Genomic DNA, 20814 nt, shown 5'->3' with positions numbered 1-20814 from the left:
TCATTCATTCATATCAGCATGGATTCCTGGAATCTCATTTTATTTAATGGATTATACTCCATTTCCATCATTTACTTGCATGCTCAAATTATAAATGTAAAAAGCTAAATTAAAAAAAAAAAGCTAAATTTAGGTAGTGAGAAAAACTTCAGGTTAGATCCTTTCTACCTCTGACACCTCATTCTCCGATCACTTCTCTAATCATTCTCTGATCACTTTTCTAATTTCTGGCACAAGATATTTCTATGCTTATTTTGTTCTTCCCTATTTTAAGAGAAAAATAAAGGAACCAACTCTGGGTGCTAGGTGTACTTACTGCTATTGATGTGTCATTATTTCTAGGCCTTCTCAACAGACAAAGCTAGAAAAAAATATGCATATACATTTATGTTTATGTACATATATATGCTCCCTCTAGCTTGCCATATTTGTAATTTCCTTCTCCAACAGTGAGAAACTGGTTTGATTATTGTCAAGATATTTATTTGCACAAGGATGCACTTTTAGGACTGTTCCCCCACACTACTGTGAAAAGCAAACCTAGTAAGCAAAGATCATTATTTACCTAGTTATTTTTTTATTTTTTTGGTAAAATTTATATACGGTGAACTATATGAATCTTGAGTATTATTTGACAACTGTATAAACCAATTTAACCCACCCCTAAGAATATTTCCATCATCCTAAAAAATTCTCTCAACCTTCTTTCCAGTGAATCCCCATCCCAACACAATCTAAGAGCAATTTCTGTACTGATTTTTTACTATAGATTAGTTTTGCCTGTTGTAGAACCACAGGTGAATGAATCATACATTATGTACTATTTTGGGTCTGGCTTCTTTCACTGAGTGTAATGTTTTTGAGATTACAGGCAAGAGGAAGCAAATGCTTTCTGCTTCTGTTAGAATGATCACGTGGTTTTTATTCTTTATTCTGTTAGAGTGGTGAATTATACTAACTTTTAAATGTCAATCCAACCTTATATCCTTGAGATAAATAGTCCTTGAGATAAGGACTATTTGATCACATTGCATTTACTGCTGGATTTGATTTGCTAACATTTTGTAATTTTTTTTCCTTCTATGTTTATAAAAAATATTGATCTGTAATTTTTCCTTCCCTCCTTTCTTCTTTCCTTCCTTCCTTCTGTCCATCCAGCCATCCTTCCTTCCCTCCTTTTCTTCTTTGTTCTTTTTCTTTTTAATTTAGTTTTTTTAAAGATTTATTTACTTTTGGGGGCACCTGGGTGGCTTAAGGGTTAAGCCAGTTAACGTCTTAAGTCAGTTAAATGTCTGCTTTTGGCTCAGGTCATGATTCTGGGATTGAGCCCCACATTGGGCTCCCTGCTCAGTGGGGAGGAGTCTGCTTCTCCCTCTGTCTCTCCCGCTGCTCATGTTCTCTCTCTCTCTCAAATAAATAAATAAAATCTGAAAAAAATATATTTACTTATTCTTTTTTAGAAAGAGAGAGTGAGGAGAGGGGCAGAGGAAGAGGGAGAGAGAGAATTTTAAGTAGACTCCCCACTGTGAGTTGAGCCCCACTCAGGCCTCAATCCCACAAACCTGAGATCACAACCCGAGCTGAAACCAAGAGCTGGACACTCAACTGACTGAGCCACCCAGGTGCCCCTTCCTCTTTATATTTGGTGCTGTCTTTCGCAAGCTTGGTACTAGAGTATTACCGACTCATAAAAAAGAGTTGGGAAGTATTCCCTCTTATTTGATTTTTCTGTAAGAATTCTTCTAAGATTTGGTTACTTTTTCCTTAATGTTGGTAGATTTCATCAATGAAACCATTGTGTCTGGAGTTTTCTTTGATAATTTAAAATAACAAATTAAATTTCTTTAACAGATACAGAACCACTCTGTTTCCTTTCATATTGGACTAGCTTTGGTAAGTTGTGTTGTATTTACAGAAAATTTCCTCTAAATTGTCAAATTTTAAAAATAGTGAAAGTTGTTTATAATATCCCTTTGTTATCCTATCAATGTCTATAGGTTCTATACTGATAATTCACCTGGCATTCTTGACATTGATAAACCTGAGTTCTCTGTCTTTATTTCTTTTTTTTTTTTTTAAAGATTTTATTTATTTATTTGACAGAGAGAGATGACAAGCAGGCAGAGAGGCAGGCAGAGAGAGAGGAGGAAGCAGGCTCCCTGCTGAGCAGAGAACCTGATTTGGGGCTCGATCCCAGGACCCGAGCCGAAGACAGTGACTTAACCCACTGAGCCACCCAGGCGTCCCTCTGTCTTTATTTCTTGATCTGTCTACCTAGGTGCTATCGATTTTGCTGGTATTTTCTAAGTTTTATGCATTTAAGTGATCTCTACACCCAACATGGAGCTTGAACTCAAGACCCGGAGATCAAGAGTCACATGTTCCTCTAACTGAGCCACCCACACAACCCTGCTGATGTTTCCAAATAACCAGTTTTTGACATTGTTACATTTTTTTATTATTGGTCCTCCCCCCAAACTTATATCTGCTCTTCTCTTTATTATTTCCTTTCTTCTACTTAATTTTCATTAACTTTACTCTTTCCTTCAGCTTTTCTTAATCCAATATTGGGTCATTGTTTTATTTATTTTATTTTATTTGGCCTTTTATTTTTAAGATTTTATTTATTCATTACAGACAGAGAGAGAGAGGCAGAGGGAGAGAGAAACGTAGTCTTCCTGCTGAGCAGGGCTTGAACCCAGAACCTTGGGATTATGACCTAACCCAAAGGCAGACGCTTAATCAACTGAGCCACCCAGGTGTCCTTTGGGTCATTGTTTTAGACCATTCTTCTTTTCCAATATGAATATTTAAAGCTATAAATCTCTCTAAACACTGCTTTAGCTTTCCCTACAATTTTTCATGTGTTATGCTTTCAATATCATTTAGTTCAAACTATTTTCCTATTTCTCTTACAATAATTTTTTCTTGGACCCAAGAGTTATTTATAAGTTTGTTGTTTAATTTCCAAATATTTAAGAATTTTCCAGATGCAGGGCGCCTGGGTGGCTCAGTAGGTTAAGCCGCTGCCTTCGGCTCAGGTCATGATCTCAGGGTCCTGGGATTGAGGCCCGCATCAGGCTCCCTGCTCAGTGGGGAACTTGCTTCCCTTCCTCCCTCTCTGCCTGTCTCTCTGTCTACTTGTGATTTCTCTCTGTCAAATAAATAAATAAAATCTTAAAAAAAAAAAAAAAAAGAATTTTCCAGATGCATTTATAAAGATTTCAACTCTAAATCTGTTATGGGCAATCAGCCTATGCTCAATATCATTTCAGCACTTCAAAATTTACTGAAACTTGTTTTTTGTTCCAGTATATGGTTTAACTTGGTGAATATTCCATGTACACTTGAAAATACGTGTATGCTACCATTTTTGAGTGCTGTGTTCCATAAATGCCAACTACTGCAATTTGGTTGATTGATAACATTGTTCAAGTCATTTATATCCTTACCCCCTCTCCACTTGTCCTGTAAATTATGGAGAAAGATATGCTGAATTATAAACTATAATTATAGATTTATCTGTTTCTATTTTCTGTAATGTCAGCTTTTCCTTCAAGTTATTTGTTTATTTATTTTTCTGGAGAGGGAGAGATGGCGGGAGGGATAAAGGGAGAGGAAAAGAGAGAATCTTAAGCAGGCTCCATGCCTAGCCACAGAGCCACATGGAGGGTTCAATCTCACAACCCTGAGATCATGACCTGACCCAAAATCAAAAGCTGGATGCTTAACAGACTAAACCATTCAGATGCCTTCCCTTCAAGTATTTAAAAGATTTGTTATCAAGTGCATACACACTTGGTATTATTTATGTATTTTTGAGAAACTGACTCATCAATCGTTATGAAATGCCTCTGGTACTATTCCTCATCTCGAAGTCTACTTTATCTTACATTAATCGCTAATCCAGCTTTTTAACAATTCACATTTTCACGGTGTAATTTTTTCCATTAAAAAAAATTTAACCTAGGGGCACCTGGGTGGCTCAGTCAGTTAAGGTCCAACTCTTGATTTCAGTTCAGGTCTTGATCTCAGAATTGTGAGTTCAAGCCCTGAAATGAGCTCCATGTTGGGCATGAAGCCTCCTTAAAAAAAAAAAAAATTAATCTATGCATTTTATTTTAAGTGACTTTCTAATAGATAGCATGCAGTGGGTCTAAACAATCTTTGCCTTTTATTTGGATTGTTTAGTCCATTTGTATTTAATGGAATAACTGATATTATTGGGTTTAAGTCTATCATCTTGATGTTTCTTTTCTACTTGTTTAATGTGTTCTCTGTTCTTTTATTTCCTCTGTTCCTATCATCTTTTGGGTTACCTTTAACATTCCATTTTATTTTTTCTATTGGATTATTAGCTATACCTGTTTGTTTTCAGTGGATGCTCTTAGTTTGGCATTTTTAACTCATCCCAATCTGCCTTCAGTAATATTTTACCTCTTCATGTATAATGTAATAACCTTACAAAAGTAAGCTTCCACTTTTCCTTTCCTGTCTTTGTGCATTATTGTTATAGTTTTCTATGTATATTATAAACACTACACTTTTATTTTTGTCTTTTATTTAAATAGTAAGTTGGTTTTTAAAATTAAATAAAATGAAGAGTGCCTCAGTGGCTCAGTCCGTTAAAGGTATGCCTTCAGCTTGGCCATAATCCCAGGGTCCTAGGATCAAGCCCCACATTGGGCTCTGGTCAGCAGGGAATCTGCTTCTCTCTCTCCCCCTCTGCCTGCCATTCTGCCAGTTCTCTCTCTCTCTCTCTCTCTGTTAAATAAATAAACAAACAAAGTCTTTTAAAAAATTAAATAAAATGAGAAAAAATCTTTTATATATACCTACAAATTTACCTTTTCTGGTACTCTTTATCCTTTTGTGAAGATCCACACTATCTTATATTTCAAGTCTGCTGGTGATGTATTCTCTCAGTCTTCATCTGAAAATGTCTTCATTATACCTTCAAATTTTGAATGATATTTTTGGCAAATATGAATGCTGCATGGCACTCTGGAAATTGTTGAGTGTTGTTCTATTGGATAAATTAACTGGACTCAAATTCCGAACTCTGTCTCCTCTATGGTCAACAGCAACATTAATCTCTGCTTCGACCTCCTTTTTTTTTTTTTTTTTTTTTAAGATTTTATTTATTTATTTGCCAGAGATCACAAGTAGGCAGAGTCAGGCAGAGAGAGAGGAGGAAGCAGGCTCCCTGCTGAGCTGAGAGCCCGATGTGGGACTCGATCCCAGGATCCTGGGATCATGACCTGAGCCGAAGGCAGAGGCTTTAACCCACTGAGCCACCCAGGCGCCCCAACTTCGACCTCCTTTTAACCTACTTCTTTTAGCCATGCTGCTTGGAGTCTCCCTTGTGAATGTACTTGGAGTCTCCCTCATGAATGTGCTGAATGGAAGTCAAAGATTTAGGCCGAATCTATACGCAGAATTGACCACTCTTCCTATGTGGCTATCCCCTTTCCAGAGTTTTCCCCTTCACTTTTGAGTCATTCTGACATCCTCAAAGACTAGCTTTTTGCTTGAGTTCTAGTTGTTCCACTCTGTATGGACTGGTGAGCACTCTCTGGAGAAAAGCCATAAAAACTGTAGATATATTCCAGTGACTTTCCCTTCTTTTAAGGGTCAACTTCTCTCTAGTTTCTGGCAGCTTTTGTCACTCACCCTCCAGTGCCTTCAAGTAAGCATTAATTATACTTTATCTGAGGCTGAAAGTTGTTACTGTGGGAGCACTGGTCCAATGTGAACTACTCCACCATTACTAGAACAGTAATATAATTAATGAAAAATTATAACTACTTTTAGGGGTGCCTGGATGGCTCAGTTGGTTAAGTGTCTGCCCTTGGTTCAGATCATGATCTTGGGGTCCTGGGATTGAGCCCTGCATCAGGATCTCTGCTCAGCAGCGAGTCTGCTTCTCCATCTCCCTCTGTGATCTCTCTTGCTTTCACTCTCTCAAACAAATAAATAATATCTTTTTAAAAAATTATAATTATTTTCTTTGAGTCTTTCAAATCCAAGGCTGTGTAACTACTATAGGTAGAAGATACTAACCAGACATGTCTCTGTTAGTAATAATTTACTTTCTGGGAATGCAATAGGATATGATTCTTATTCTGAATTGCAAGATTGTCCTCTGTTCTGACAAAGTACTCTGTCAAAGCAGTCAAGTGCAAATTCTTTCAGCTGTGAGTCACCCTTTCCATCAAAAGCCTCATGATGTAATGTACTTATTTTCTCCATTTGTTAGATAAAGAAGAATTCTCTACTCCCTCTACAACAGCTCTGTTTTATTAGTTTTATATATTGGGCTTTGTATATGATTTTATTTAAAAGGTGCTGCTATTGAAAAAAGTTTGTAAATATTAGTCTAGGTAATCTCTAATAGTCTCTGAAATTCAATAATTAATATATTTTAGTTTGTTCAACTATAGAATATGGGTATATGCGTGTAAAAATAATCTTTTACATTGAAATTCCTACTCCTGAGTGATCACCTTCAAAGTGCTGCCTACTTAATAGCAAATAGTATCATTTATCAAAAAATACTCCTCTGATTCCTTTCTCTTTGAGCTCATCCAAGGATCCATACTTCAAAACTCTATTACTAATTTTTTTGCCATCAATATTGCTAGTCTGTATGACATTGTCATAATAGTAATCAAACTAAAAGACAAAGAAAAGATTTTGAGAAATTCTAAGAAATGTGTACTGTTCACAGCAAATGTTACTTATACTTAAGTTTAAAGGCATGTGTGCAGTTGTATATTGAACTAAGACCTTCATATTAGTTTAAAGCTATAACTGTGCTAACTTCCTACAATCAGACACATTTACAAAAGTTTGTTGTTGCCTAAGGGTTTTGCAATCCTTTTTCTGATTTAAGTTTCAGAGTTGTTAATGTCTGGACACTCCTGTTTTTCAGGAAGGTGGAAAATTTTTATTTTAATTGTGATATGGAACTCAATAATCACCTGCTATCATTTTAATCAAGAGAAATAAATACTGTAATAAACATTCATGTAAAGCCTCCTGTGAACTAAGATGCTATTTGAATGAGAAACAATACACTGATATAGGTCAGAATGTTCCCTCCTCCTTGGTAGTATGCTTACTAATTTACTGAATACATTCTGAAGGCTTTTAATGATAAAGGAAAAGTACTAGGTATTCTTTTTAGTGTGTTAACTGAGAGCACCAGGTTTAGCTCATACACAAAAACTGGCATCTGATCACAAATACTGGTAGAGATTCCCCCTCCTACTTTGTAATCTTCTTGGAGACACTGACCATGTCATATTAATCTTTGTGATTCTGTCAGTACCTACCATCTTGGCCTTGCATTTTGGCAGGTGGTCAGCCAATATTAGTTGAAAAAAAAAATCCATCTTTATTTTGTAAACTTTTCCAGGTAATAGTGGAAATTCAGGACCTGATAGTCTTTCATTTTCAGGACATTATTATTATTGCTATTTTTATTTCTGCTACTAATGCAATACCTTAAACCCACCTACCAAATCATGCTATTTTAATGATTAAAGCCTTCTCTCCTTCCCTCAGTTTCCTAACCTGTAAAATGAGGGAGATGTTTTCTAGTGATACTTGGTAATCAACTGAATGGTTATGTTACCTATAGCAAATTGTACAAATACAAAGCACTAATAATTTTTATAGTCGTGAGAGCCCTTTGAGAGGTAAGAATCTCTAATTCTATAATCATATTGCAAAAACAAGATGTGTTCAGCTCAAACCAGAGATTCTCCGGTCAGAAGGATAATTACAGATAATCACAAGCAAACACAATGGTGTCTATACTTCTCAGTGAAAACTGAAGTCTGTTGCTTTAGACAGGACAACTTTGCTCTTTACATAATATAAAAATAGCTTATTTTAAAAATGCAAAAAAAAATTGCTGGTAAGTAGCTTGACGGTTATAAAAAGTATGGTTTTTAGACTCAAAACTAACATGTAGTAAGAATGTCAAAAGCAAAGACCAAGAGATGAGAAGACTCATAGTCTGTTTCAGTACAAGATCCGTGAGGAGGCCCACGGGGCTGCAGTAAGTGCTGTGGTAGACAACAAGATGGGAAAGGTCAGCTGGGATCACACTTGGGAGGAGCTTCAATCCTCTATTACCTAAGCTGCCACACTTCATACTATGGTGAATAGGAAGCCTTGCTGCAGGGATCCGGCTATTACATAAGCCATAACAGGAAGACTAGTCTCTAATGATGTGAAATGGAGACTGGGAGGAAGGGGGTAATACACAATTAATATGTAGAATTAAATGAATATAGAATAGAGAATTAAATGAATAGAGAATTAAATGAATACTTTCTATTGTACTTTATTACTGTGACATATATCATAAATGAAAGGGTAAAATACAGTAAACATATATAGTTAAAAGAATAATAAACACTAGATTTTTCACTTTCTAAATACATATTTGCTACCTATATATATATTCCTATATATTTTTTAGTTTTTCCTGTCTTTATCTTATATAATGGAATCATATTCTAAGTATTTTTCTGTGATAGCTTTCTTCCCCACTCAGCATTTTTGGGAGGCTCATCCATATTCATGCCTACAGCTGTGGTTCACTCTTTTTACTGCTATATAGTATTTCATTATTTGAATATACCACAGTTTTATCCTTTAATGAGGTTTCCAATTTTTTGCTAGCATGAACAGTGCAACAGTGCTCCCGCACATGCCTACAAGTGTATATAAAAATGGTTCTCAGGAGCACCTGGCTGGCTCAGTTGGTAGAGCTTGTGACCCCTGATCTCAGCGTTGTGAGTTCAAGTCTCATCTTGGGTGTAGAGATTACTCAAAAATAAAATATTAAAAAAATGTTTCTTTGGAGTATATACTTAGGAATGGAATGCCAGATCACTAGAAATAGTATTCTTTCTTCCTTCCTTCCTTCTTTCCTTCCTTCCTTCACAATATTTTCAACTTATGAGGCAATACTAAATTGTTATCCAAAATCATTATCAAATTTACAGTCCCATAGGAGTATATGAAGGCTCTGTAGCTCCGCTTCCTCACCAACATCAAAAGTTGACTGATTGTTAAGGTTTTGCTAACATGGTAGGTACGAAATGGTATATCACTGGTTTTAGCTTGTATTTCTCTGTTCACTCATGAGGTTCTTTCCGTATGTTTATTGGTATACATGCTCCCTCCACTGTGAAATATCTAATCATATAATTTTCTCACTTTCCAGTTGGTTTGTACTTTGTTTTTTATCTACCAGGCCACCTCTGTCTTATATCAGGTTTCCATTTATCCATGGGTCTGTTTCTGGCATCTGTCTTCTGGAAAATTCACTTTTTACTTATTTGAATATTTAAGACTGGTCAACTAAAAAAACTATTTTTTTTAGGGGCACCTGGGTGGCTCAGTTGTTAAGCATCTGCCTTCAGCTCAAGTCATGATCCCGGGGTCCTGGGATGGAGCCCTACATTGGGCTCCCTACTCAGTGGGAAGCCTGCTTCTCCTTCTACTTCTGCCTGCAGCTCTACTTGCTTATGCTCTCTCTTTCTCTCTCTGTCAAATGAATAAATAAAAAAAAATTTTTTTTTTAAAGAGCTTAGGTAATTTTTGCACCCAAAATGGGGCTCAAACTTACAACCCCAAGATCAAGAGTTGCATGCTCTACCAACTAAGCCAGACAGGGTTCTCCTAATAAACTTTTTTTTTTTTAAGATTTTATTTATTTATCAGAGAGAGAGAGAGAGCACACAGGCAGACAGAATGGCAGGCAGAGGCAGAGGGAGAAGCAGGCTCCCTGTCGAGCAAGGAGCCTGATGTGGGACTCGATCCCAGAATGCTGGGAATCATGACCTGAGCCGAAGGCAGCTGCTTAACCAACTGAGCCACCCAGGCGTCCCTAAACTATTTTTTTAAATGATTTTATTCATTTGAGAGTGAGCAAGAGAGAGAGCATGAGCAAGAGAAAGGGCAGATGGTGAGGCACAAGCAGACTCCCTGCTGAGCAAAGAGTCTGATAAGGTACTCAATCCAAGGTCCCTGGGACCATGACCCAAACCAAAGGCAGACATTCAACCAACTTAGCCAGCCAGCGCCCCTTAAAAAACATTCTTAATGAAAGTTACAATTAATGAATCTATAAGAGTTTTTTATTTTCTTTTTTCTTTTTCTTTTTTAATTTACAGGAGTCTTGAAAAGACTCAGTAGTCACTAAGGGTTAGTGTGCCACCAGAGGGAGCATAGCATTCAAGCATAAAAAGGATAGGATACTCTAGTTTTACTGAGCACTTTTTTTTTTAAGATTTTATTTATTTATTTGACAGAGAGAAATCACAAGTAGGGGCGCCTGGGTGGCTCAGTGGGTTAGGCCACTGCCTTTGGCTCGGGTCATGATCTCAGGGTCCTGGGATCGAGTCCCGCGTCGGGCTCTCTGCTCAGCAGGGAGCCTGCTTCCTCCTCTCTCTCTGCCTGCCTCTCTGCCTGCTTGTGATCTCTCTCTGTCAAATAAATAAATAAAATCTTTAAAAAAAAAAAAAAAAAAAAAAAAAGAAATCACAAGTAGACAGAGAGACAGGCAGAGAGGGAGAGAGGGAAGCAGGTTCCCTGCTGAGCAGAGAGCCCAATGCGGGACTCGATCCCAGGACCCTGAGATCATGACCTGAGCCGAAGGCAGCGGCTTAACCCACTGAGCCACTGAGGCAGCCCTTACTGAGCACTTTAAGAGTATTTTTCAGTATAACTTATATGAAGATATCAAGGTTTTAAAGTATTTTTGCATTATGTCTCATCTTTCCCTCTACTAGTTCACCATTTTTATTTTCCCATATCACCATCGCACAGTAAGGCACATAATGAGATTAAATAACTTGTTTGGGGGACGCCTGGGTGGCTCAGTTGGTTGGACGACTGCCTTCGGCTCAGGTCATGATCCTGGAGTCCCAGGATCGAGTCCCACATTGGGCTCCCAGCTCCATGGGGAGTCTGCTTCTCTCTCTGACCTTCTTCTCGCTCATGCTCTCTCTCACTGTCTCTCTCTCAAATAAATAAGTAAAATCTTAAAAAAAAAAAAAAAAAAAACAACTTGGACTAAATAACTTGTTTGGTATTACATTTAGAATTTTTTAATGGTCCTCCTGAATCTCATTCAAGGTGTTCCCCAGACACTGCAGTCTTGACCCTTCGCTGGACTCTAGGATCAAATCTGAAATTGAGTAGTGTCAGCTCTGGTCACTTCCTACAAATTAAGTTTGTCTTGCTGGCCAGTACTAGTTATGGGATTCTGCCACTTTCTCAACTATTGTAAACAACATTAGTGTTTTGTTCTTTTTTTTTTTTTTTTTTAAGATTTTTTACTTACTCATTTTGAGAGAGAGAGAGCAAGTACATTCACACCAGCGAGAGTACGAGCAGGGGAAGGGTCAGAGGGAGAGGGAGAAGCAGACTTCCTATTGAGCAGGTAGCCCTGATGCAGGGCTGATCCCAGAATGCCAAGATCATGAGGGGAGCCAAAAGCAGCCACTTAACCAACTGAATCCTCCAGTCACCCCTCTGTTTTGTTCTTTTATCAACTAGGTTACCATTTGAAAATTAGTTTCTCTATGGCAGCATTCCTCCAAGAAACCAAAGTCCTGTCCTGAAACCCAGACCAGATATGTACCCTGTACCCTGCTCCTCAAGTCACTAACAGTGAGGAATCAAGAGTGACCTTCTTACCTAGAGTGTTTGTTTCCTTGTTTTTTTCGCACTTCTTTCTGGACAGAGGCTAATCGTAGGATATGGTCAGGCCACAAGCCAAGGCTCTTTGCTGCTTCTCTCCTTGTCCTGGTTTTTGGAAATCTGAAAAATACTTTTTTTTTTTTTTTTAAAGATTTTATTCATTTATCTGACAGAGATCACAAGTAGGCAGACAGGCAGGCAGAGAGAGAGGAGGAAGCAGGCTCCCTGCTGAGCAGAGAGCCTGATGCTGGGCTCGATCCCAGAACCCTGGGATCATGACCTGAGCCGAAGGCAGAGGCCCAACCCACTGAGCCACCCAGGTGCCCCTGAAAAATACTTTTTCTTAAGAGAGAGAAAGCTAAAGTGACATCTGGGTGGCTCAGTCATCTGGTCATGATCCCAGGGTCCTGGGATTGAGTTCCCCATCACGCTCCTTGCTTGATGGAGAGCCTGCTTTTCCCTCTGCATGCCGTTTCTCCTGCTTGTGCTCTCTCTTGCTCACTCTCTAGCAAATAAATAAATAAATTCTTAAAAAGAGAGAGAGAGAGTATGCATGCATGTGCATGTTGGGGGTGGGGAGACAAGGAGAAAGACAATCTTAAGCAGGCACCATGCCCAGCACAGAGCACAGCAGAAAGCCAGCCCAACATGGGGCTCCATCTGATGACCTTAAGATCATGACCAGAGCCAAGATAAAGAGTCGAATGCTCAACTTGACTGAGCCACCCCGGCACCCTCCCAAAAATAATTTTATGTTTGATTACTATAGCTTGATTTTGGCAGTAACTGAGCAAAAAATTTCTTCATATATTTTCATCCCTTTATTGAAACAATGAACCTTTTTGCTATCTGCTTTGGACTACAGCTATATAAAAAACTGACAGAATCCTTGCCATCAAGAGCTTATAGTCCAGTAGGAGAGCAAAGCGTCGAACAAGTTGAAACCAGAGTAGGGGCCAAGAGCAGACTACCCAAAGATGGACCATTTTGGCATGAAGATTATTTTGAGTTAAAAAGCAATCAAAACCCAGCAGATTCAGTAAAGTTCTTTTTTACTTCCCCAATGCCTAAAAAGAATTTAGATAGAGGACCTGCTCCAGGAAGAGTTATTACCATAGATAGTTATATTATACCATGAACTAGGGATGGTAGACAGAGAGGAATGTAGCAAGCCCTGTTTGATCCAAGTCCTCTATGCGCCATTGTTTCTAAGTGGCCCAGCAAACATTTGTTTACCAAACATTTGCTCTTTTTCATCTTCCTGCAAATTGCATTCCTTCCTTTTGAAGTCCCAGGCTGCTGCCCTCTTCTCTTTAGTTCAGAATGACATATATATCTCAATTTGCTTGGCTGTCTTTGGAATTTTCATGTCTGTGTGGAGTCATTGTTACATATAAAATTAAATTTTATTTTCTCCTGTTATTCTCTCTCTGTTTCATGTCAATTCTTAGTCTACCTAGAAGGACCTTGAAAGGGACAGGAATTCTGTTCCCAACACAGGCTACATACTACAAACGGGAAAGACTGGGTGCCTGGGTGCCTCAGTCTGTTAAGCATCTGCCTTTGGCTTGGGTTATGATCCCGGGGTCCTGGGATCAAGTCCCACGTTGGGTTCTCTGCTCATCAGGGAGTCTGCTTTTCCCTCCCTTCCCATGCACACGTGCACTCTCTCGCTCTCTCTCTCAAATAAATAATAAGATCTTAAAAAAAAAAAATAAGAGAGAAAGACTTCAAGGAAGCTATCAACATGAGGACTTAACCTCAGCTAGTTAACATTTCTTGCCGGGTGTTTGACTTTTATTCTATTTTTTTTTTAATTGTTTTGGTTTTACTGTCTTATTTCAAGTCAATGCAAAGTTTTTTAGTTGTGGGCAAACATGTGTTTGTACATATAATCACACGATCACTTTCATGTATCCCTTTGAAACAGGGAAACTAAAGGGACCCCCTGAAAAACTGCTTTATTCGCTCCTTTAGCTGCTTCCATTCTTGCTACCCTTAATTCCCTTACACATACCTCATAGAACAGAGAATGCATGCCCTCCTTGTAAAGATCAAGGATTTAATGACTTCTTTAGAGTCTTCTAACAAAATAGATAACATCTGAAGAGTGACTGGGCAGGGTCCTCATGAACATTTTTCAAGACCACTGACTCATCAACTCTTGGCTCCAGGGCATAAGTGACTTCTGGAGAATAGCCTAAACACTCATCTTTGTTCCTGGATTACTGAGAAGACAAGTTCACCAGATCACTGTCCTGAGTAAAAACCCCAGGTCCCAAGCAAAGAATGAGATTCACTTTCCTTCCCTTTCCTAGGCTCCTAATAGGCTCAGTATCTACACTATCTTCAAGAAACTCTGCTCTCACTTCCTTTTTGGCTGTGCTTGATTTCCACCCTGTTGGAAGCCAAGGACTTTCTTGGCTGGTCCAGTGGGACACCGACCCCCCATAGCTGGGTCCTCAGTCCCAGCCAGCCTGTATCACCTTCTTTCACAAAGAATTTAAAATGATGTATCATGGGAATATTGCTAGAATTTGAGTTGGGTTTTCACTGATTTGACTAGTGACTTACCAAGTGGATTTTTTTTTTTTAAAGAGAGATTTTATGTATTTATTTGAGAAAGAGAGATCATGGGGCTGGGAGGAGCAGAGGGAGAGAGAAGCAGACACCCCACTAAGCACAGACACCAAGTTCTATCTATCCCAGGAGCCCCGAGATCATGACCTGAGCCAAAGTTAGCCCTTCAACCAACTGAACCACCCAGGTGCCCCCCCCCAAGTAAACTCTTAAGTGTTGCAGAAGCTGATTCAATATGAAAGGAGAGAATGAGGAGGTGATTGCTAGTGCAAATCCTTATCCAGTCTAGAATGAAAAGAAGAAAAGAGGATTGCTTGCCTGCAGGGGCCAGGCAAATGGCACACATGACTGGGACACAGAGAACTGGAAAGGACATGCTCCAGCAAGTCTGCCAGGCAGGAATGAGGGCCGAGTGTGACCAGAACACCTTAATTTATAAGATAAGCTAGAATTTTAGTTTCATATGAGATTCTCAATTTTTAATGTCAGATAGCTTAATTTTTTTTTATTGTACAAGCTGAATAAAACACTTCTGCCTTTTTGTGATCTTTAATTTAGATTGCCCAACTATGTACTCATCAGCTAACCAACGAGAACTTGTTCTCTCTCCCACTTCACTCTCCTCCCCCTACATCCTACCATCAACCTTCAGTTCCATCCCCCTTCGCTAGTCTAGTATCATAAAATAAAAGACATAGGAAATCAAGAGGAGCTCCTGGGTGGCTCTGTCAGTAAAGCATCTGCCTTTGGCTCAAGTCATGATCCCAGGGTCCTGGGATCATCAAGTCCCGTGGGGGGCTCCCTGCTCAGTGCAGTGCCTGCTCTCCCTCTCCCTCTGCCTGCTGTTCTCCCCAGAGAAATCTTCTTTACAGAGGGGAAAGGGATAGGTGTAATGCAAGGAAGCGTTTTGTGTTGTTGTTGTTGTTGTTGTTTTCTCTTTTGTCTCCTGAAATAGTCCACAGACTAAGAAATATTATCTCAGAATTTCTTCCCTTTCTAGAAAATGGTCTCCTGCCCCTCCTCCAGGGTTCTGCTCATAACTAACAGCCCCTGCCCTGGCTCCAGCTCTCAACTGGCAGCCTCAGCCTCCAGCAAAGGGCGCCATTTTCTCTCAAAGGCCCCTGGGTGCGAGAGGGAAAGGCCTCCGGGCTCTAGAGGGAGGTCCTTCTGCTGTGCTCACCCTGAGTTGCATCATTGCCCTGGGGGTTTCTCAGCCTCTGCTGTTCAGTCACCTGTGTAAAATCAACTCCTTGCATGAAATTCTCTCTTTCAAACACTGGTTTCTCTTTTTCTGCCTAGACCTTCACTGATACAAACACAGTGCAACTCTTCATAAATCTGCCTCTGAGGCTTGAGGTAGATGTCATTAATCCAATCTGTAGACTAGAATGTCAGTTTTAACTGACCACACATGCCTGTATTTAGTCATATTTTCTACCTACAACAGTTATCCCTCCTATTTTTATTATCCTGGTCTGATGCAGAGAATCCCATTTTGCAAATTCATTTTGAATTACCTATATTGCCTTCCTTTTAAAATTTCTTGGGAAGACAAACATTTAGCATTTGATCACAAACCTGTATTCTAGCCAAATTAAAATAAGATTCAGGAGTTAGAATAGGTTTTATATAGCCTCTAAAGTGATGTATATTCTTTCCTTACAGAAGGCTTAAAGAGAAAAAAAATCCTTGTACAAGCTTCAAAAGCTCTTTTATTTACATCATTTTTCTTCAACATTTTAAAATCTACAAAAAAAGAGATATGATAGCATTTGATAAATCTACATAAAATCTTTGCCGGTATTCACCACTTGGTAGCATTGTACCAGTTTGCTTTTTTCTCTCTGAAGCACTGGGAAGTAACGAAGGCATCATGACATTTCACTGCTAAATAGTTCATCATGTATTCTCTTCCATAACCACAATTCCATATTTATGCCCCAAAAATGTAACAATGTAGTCCATTCTAGTTTCCTGAATTGTCCACAAAATGTTGTTAAGAGCTTCCTCCCAAAATATCTTTAAAAAAGAAGTATTATGGGTGCCTGGGTAACTCAGTTGGTCAAGCAAATGCCTTTGGCTCAGGTCGTGATCCCAGAGTGCCAGTGATGAAGTCCCAGAACCTAAGTCAGGTTTGGTGGGGTGAGGAGGTTCGGAGCCGACGACTAAAGAAAGAATTCTTAAGACGTCATTGGTGCAAAATGGTGGTTTATTAAAGCACGGGGACAGGACCCGTGGGCAGGAAGAGCTGCTGCCCCAGGTTGTGAGGGTGGGCATGTTATATACCCCACGGTTGGGGGGAGGTGGTGAAGGAATGGGAGGTTTCAACAGAGTTCTCACATGTTAGGGAGGGCCTACAAGGTGCCGGGGGGAGTCTTTGCTCTTATGGCCTGATCAGTTGTCGTCTTTAGGTCAGGCATTAACATCAAGATAATTGGGAGATTCTTGGTGGGGCATTATGATCCGGCTATCATTTACATTCCCTTCTACCCCAGTCTCCTCCAGTTTATGGTGGGAGGGGGACATTAGGGCTTCAGGAACCAAGAGTTATTTGCCTCTGGAAATTTGTGCTATTGATAAGGTAACCTCCCTGTTTAGGTCTCTAGGACATCTTGTAGGGCAAGGGAGATTCCTGTTCTGCAGGATTGTGATCCCTGCAAGTTAACTATTTATCGTTTTATGGCAGTCAAGGGTGCCTGAGGAATGCTACACATATGGAGGGGAGCGGGTGAAGAGGGGGTGCAAGGCGCCAGCTTTTGCTCTGTCCTCAGCCAGCCTCCTGCTCCCTCATCACCAGGATCGAGCGCCGCACGGGGCTCCCAGCTCCACCAGGAGTCTGCTTCTCCCTCTGACCTTATCCTCTCTCATGCTCTCTCTCACTGTCTCTCTCTCAAATAAATAAATAAAATCTTTTTCAAAAAATAAAAAAATAAAAAGAAGTATTATGCTAATATAACCAGCTGGCTGACATAAAAGAATGATGAACAAACATGGGTGTCAGGCCACTTAGTTCATGTTCTTACTTGCACATCCAAAAGGCAGACAGATAAAAGTTAAATCAGCTAATTTTGCTTCTCTTAAATAATTTTGATTAAAACTCTAAAAGTGACTGACCCAGCCGGCTCAGTCAGCAGAGCATGTGACTCTTTGAGCTCCACACTGGGTGTAGAGATTACTTAAAAAGAAAATCTTTAAGGAAAAAAAAAATTCTAAAAGTAAAGGTGTGGTTGATTATTCATTTAACTTAGAGCTGGAGATAATCTACTCCACTTGTTTACATACAAATCTGGACTAACCACTTTCAAACTAAAAACAAACAAACAGGGCGCCTGGGTGGCTCAGGGGGTTAAAGCCTCTGCCTTCGGCTCAGGTCATGATCTCAGGGTTCTGGGATCGAGGCCTGCATTGGGCTCTCTGCTCAGCAGGGAGCCTGCTTCCCCCACCCTCTCTCTCTGCCTGCCTCTCTGCCTACTTGTGATCTCTGTCTTTCAAATAAATAAATAAAAATCTTAAAAAAACAAACAAAAATGACATGTTTTTCTTCCAATTCATGACTTCCCTGATCCTTTCTTTGTAGGATATTGACCTAACATTGGTTGGTTTATTATAATATACATTTAACAGTTGATAAGCCTTACTCCTTACTATTTTCTTACATCAGTGAACAAAGTTCCTATTTTTCAGAGACAAGGTATTTTCCCCCTGTAGATGGCTCAGTATTAATTTCCTATCCTCTTATAGGTATTCCTGGCAAAATATGGAGAGTATTTTCATTGGAAATATCTTTTGACTTCATGCTTAAATTCCTTGAGTTATTTACTTATTTTGGATAAAAAGTGTCCTCGAAGCAGCCAAAACCTCTTCTACTCTAAATTAGTAGTGTTGGTTTTTGCGCAATGACAGTTCTCTGGATTATGCATTAAAGTGGGTTTTAGACGCAGGCTCTCTTTACTCAGTCACATCTTCTAGTTCGGGAATGCCTGATGGTGCCATTAGTACTTCCAGCATTTCCTATAAAATTCTGGAGAGGCAAGTTGCCCCAAGGTGGGCCACTTTGGCATGAAGATTATTCCGAATTAAAAGCAGTCAAGGGGCGCCTGGGTGGCTCAGTGGGTTAAGCCGCTGCCTTCGGCTCAGGTCATGATCTCAGGGTCCTGGGATCGAGTCCCGCATCAGGCTCTCTGCTCAGCAGGGAGCCTGCTTCCCTCTCTCTCTCTCTCTGCCTGCCTCTCCATCTACTTGTGATTTCTCTCTGTCAAATAAATAAATAAAATCTTTAAAAAAAAATAAATAAATAAAAAATAAAAGCAGTCAAAAGCCGGCATTGGAAAGGAGAGCCTGTACCAGGAAGAGAGTTATTAAGAGGGGGGGCCTGGGTGGCTCAGTGGGTTAAAGCCTCTGCCTTCGGCTCAGGTCATGATGGGATCCAGCCCCGAGTCAGCCTCTCTGCTCAGCGGGGAGCCTGCTTCCTCCTCTCTCCCTGCCTCTCTGCCTACTTGTAGATCTCTGTCTGTCAAATAAATAAATAAAATCTTAAAAAAAAAAAAAGAGAGAGAGAGTTATTAACAAAGATTCTGCTTTACCTAATAAATAGGGCAACCTTTGTCTACCAAAATCTCTTCTTACCTTCCTGCTAATGGTCTTTCTCCCCTTTGTATCCCTAGACCTTTACCCCTTTCCTCAGGCTCAGGAGGTCAGTCAATGAGCTTCACGTTGAGTGACTCTCTTTGGAATTTCATGTCTGTGTGGATTTCTCCATAGATATGAAACTAAATTTGATTTTCTCCTATTGATCTGTTGGGTCTTAGGTAAATTTAATTCTTAGTCCAGCTAGAAAAACCTAGGAGAGAAGAAAATTTCTTCCTCCTCAATAGGTGGCCTAGTTGGCAGGACACTTTGACTTGTTGGACACTGCTTGCCCCAGACACAGTGGCAGCTAAGAGCTCCTTGGGAAATCTGACATACAGCCAACAGAAGGTAAGATTTTTTAACCACGTCAGTCTCCAGAGATCCTTATCTGTGGAGTCTGACAGAGCAAGAGTAATGAGTGTCCTTTTTTTCCTTTTTTTTTTTCTTTCTAAATTTAGATTAGCAGGAGAAAATACTTGTGGAACTAGTTCCTCGGGCTTAGTAACTCTTGGTAAATTTAGTGGAATACTGATCCATGTCCTCTCCACGGTTTTTGTTTTCCTTTGTCTACGTCTTTTGTGTCATTTGTCATATAAACTTCGGTGTGGGTTAATGTGCACGTGAGGTAAAGGCTGTTGCTAAGGCACATCTTCGAAGTCCAGAAGTCCAAGCCACAAAACTAATAGACATGGGTCAAGTACTTAAAAGCTGGCAGACAGAGATGAAAAAAAAATCTACTAGAATACTTATCACCTTACTCAAAGACTCCTGTGTTAGGTAAGTTAGTCATGGAATGGATTAGATTGACACTAGGTCACCCGCCAACCTCAAGAAAAGTTCCACGCAACACTGTGGAACAGCATACAATACCCAACCCCACAGTACATCTCTGCTATGTATTAGTTTGGCTCCAAGAGCCTCAAGGCTTAGTTAAAGCTGTTAATGTGCTTCTAAGAAAAATTGGATGAGATTTTCCTTTTCATCTTGTTCTGTAAGTCCTAAGAGCCTGGCTTTGTAACCAGTGATAGTACTGTCTTTGGTCTCCACCATCCAGAGGGTACACTTACCAGGGTGCACTTTGTAGGCCAGTCAAATAGACTAGGTTCCAAGAGTCTAGACATGCCAGCTCCCAGAGGTATTTGTCACAAGGTGTTTAAGTTCCTTCATTGTCTCATCCTTTGTTGCTTGTTAGTGCTGGACATTCCCTTTCCAGTAATGTAAGCAGAATTAGCTATCTCTAGAAAAAGAAAGATGAGACACAACTATCCTGGTGTAAGAGAAGTCATTTCAGGCCTCCAGCTATTTCCGGTGATCCACAGATCCCTGGTGAGCTCTACTGGCCTCAGCATCCTGCTTGTAGAACTGCCCAGTCGGTGTCTGAATGACAAAGAAGTACAAACACCCGGGGGGCTCAGTAGGTTAAGTGTCTGACTTGAGCTCAAGTCTTGATCTTAGGGTCCTGAGATAGAGCTCAGCATGGAGTCAGCTTGAGATTCTCTCTCCCTATCTCTCTCTGCCCCTCCCACTTGTTCTCTCTCTCTCTCTCTTTCTCTCAAAAAATAGATAAATAGATAAATAAATCTTAAAAAAAAGAACAGTCTCCACCTGGCCAGGAAACAGCCTAACCATATCAGAGACAATAAATTCGTTTGAAAACTCCCAGTGCTATGTCAAAGGTAGGCAATACCCTGCATTCCTTACTTGAGACAGTTACCTCAGATTGCTCGTAATGCTAAGGCCTCTGCCCCAGGAGACGCATAAGCTTCATTAACCTAACCCTGTTTGCAGGTACAGGCTTGTACAACTTTATGTCCTCTTCAAATGCCATGATGAAGCTGCCCTCTCGGAATATTCATCCTAAACCCTAAATATAAAGAA

The 20814-nt window shown here is 39.8% G+C and overlaps 1 long non-coding RNA gene across 2 annotated transcripts in view; it reads right to left on the bottom strand.

The window, feature by feature from the left end:
• The window catches only part of LOC131836669 (uncharacterized), a 64860-nt gene that overhangs the window by 23985 nt on the left and 20061 nt on the right, over positions 1-20814 (bottom strand). For both annotated transcript variants that reach the window (XR_009355715.1, XR_009355714.1), the window contains exons 2-3: positions 20004-20173; positions 11725-11857 (exon numbers count right to left, since the gene is read on the bottom strand). This is a non-coding gene — a long non-coding RNA (uncharacterized LOC131836669). The remainder of the gene's footprint in view (positions 1-11724; positions 11858-20003; positions 20174-20814) is intronic.

This window comes from Mustela lutreola, chromosome 7 (assembly GCF_030435805.1).
Source record: "Mustela lutreola isolate mMusLut2 chromosome 7, mMusLut2.pri, whole genome shotgun sequence".
In the NCBI taxonomy this organism is placed as follows: Eukaryota; Metazoa; Chordata; class Mammalia; order Carnivora; family Mustelidae; genus Mustela; species Mustela lutreola.
Note: the sequence above shows the minus strand (reverse complement) of the source record. Positions and strands in the feature narration are given on the sequence as shown.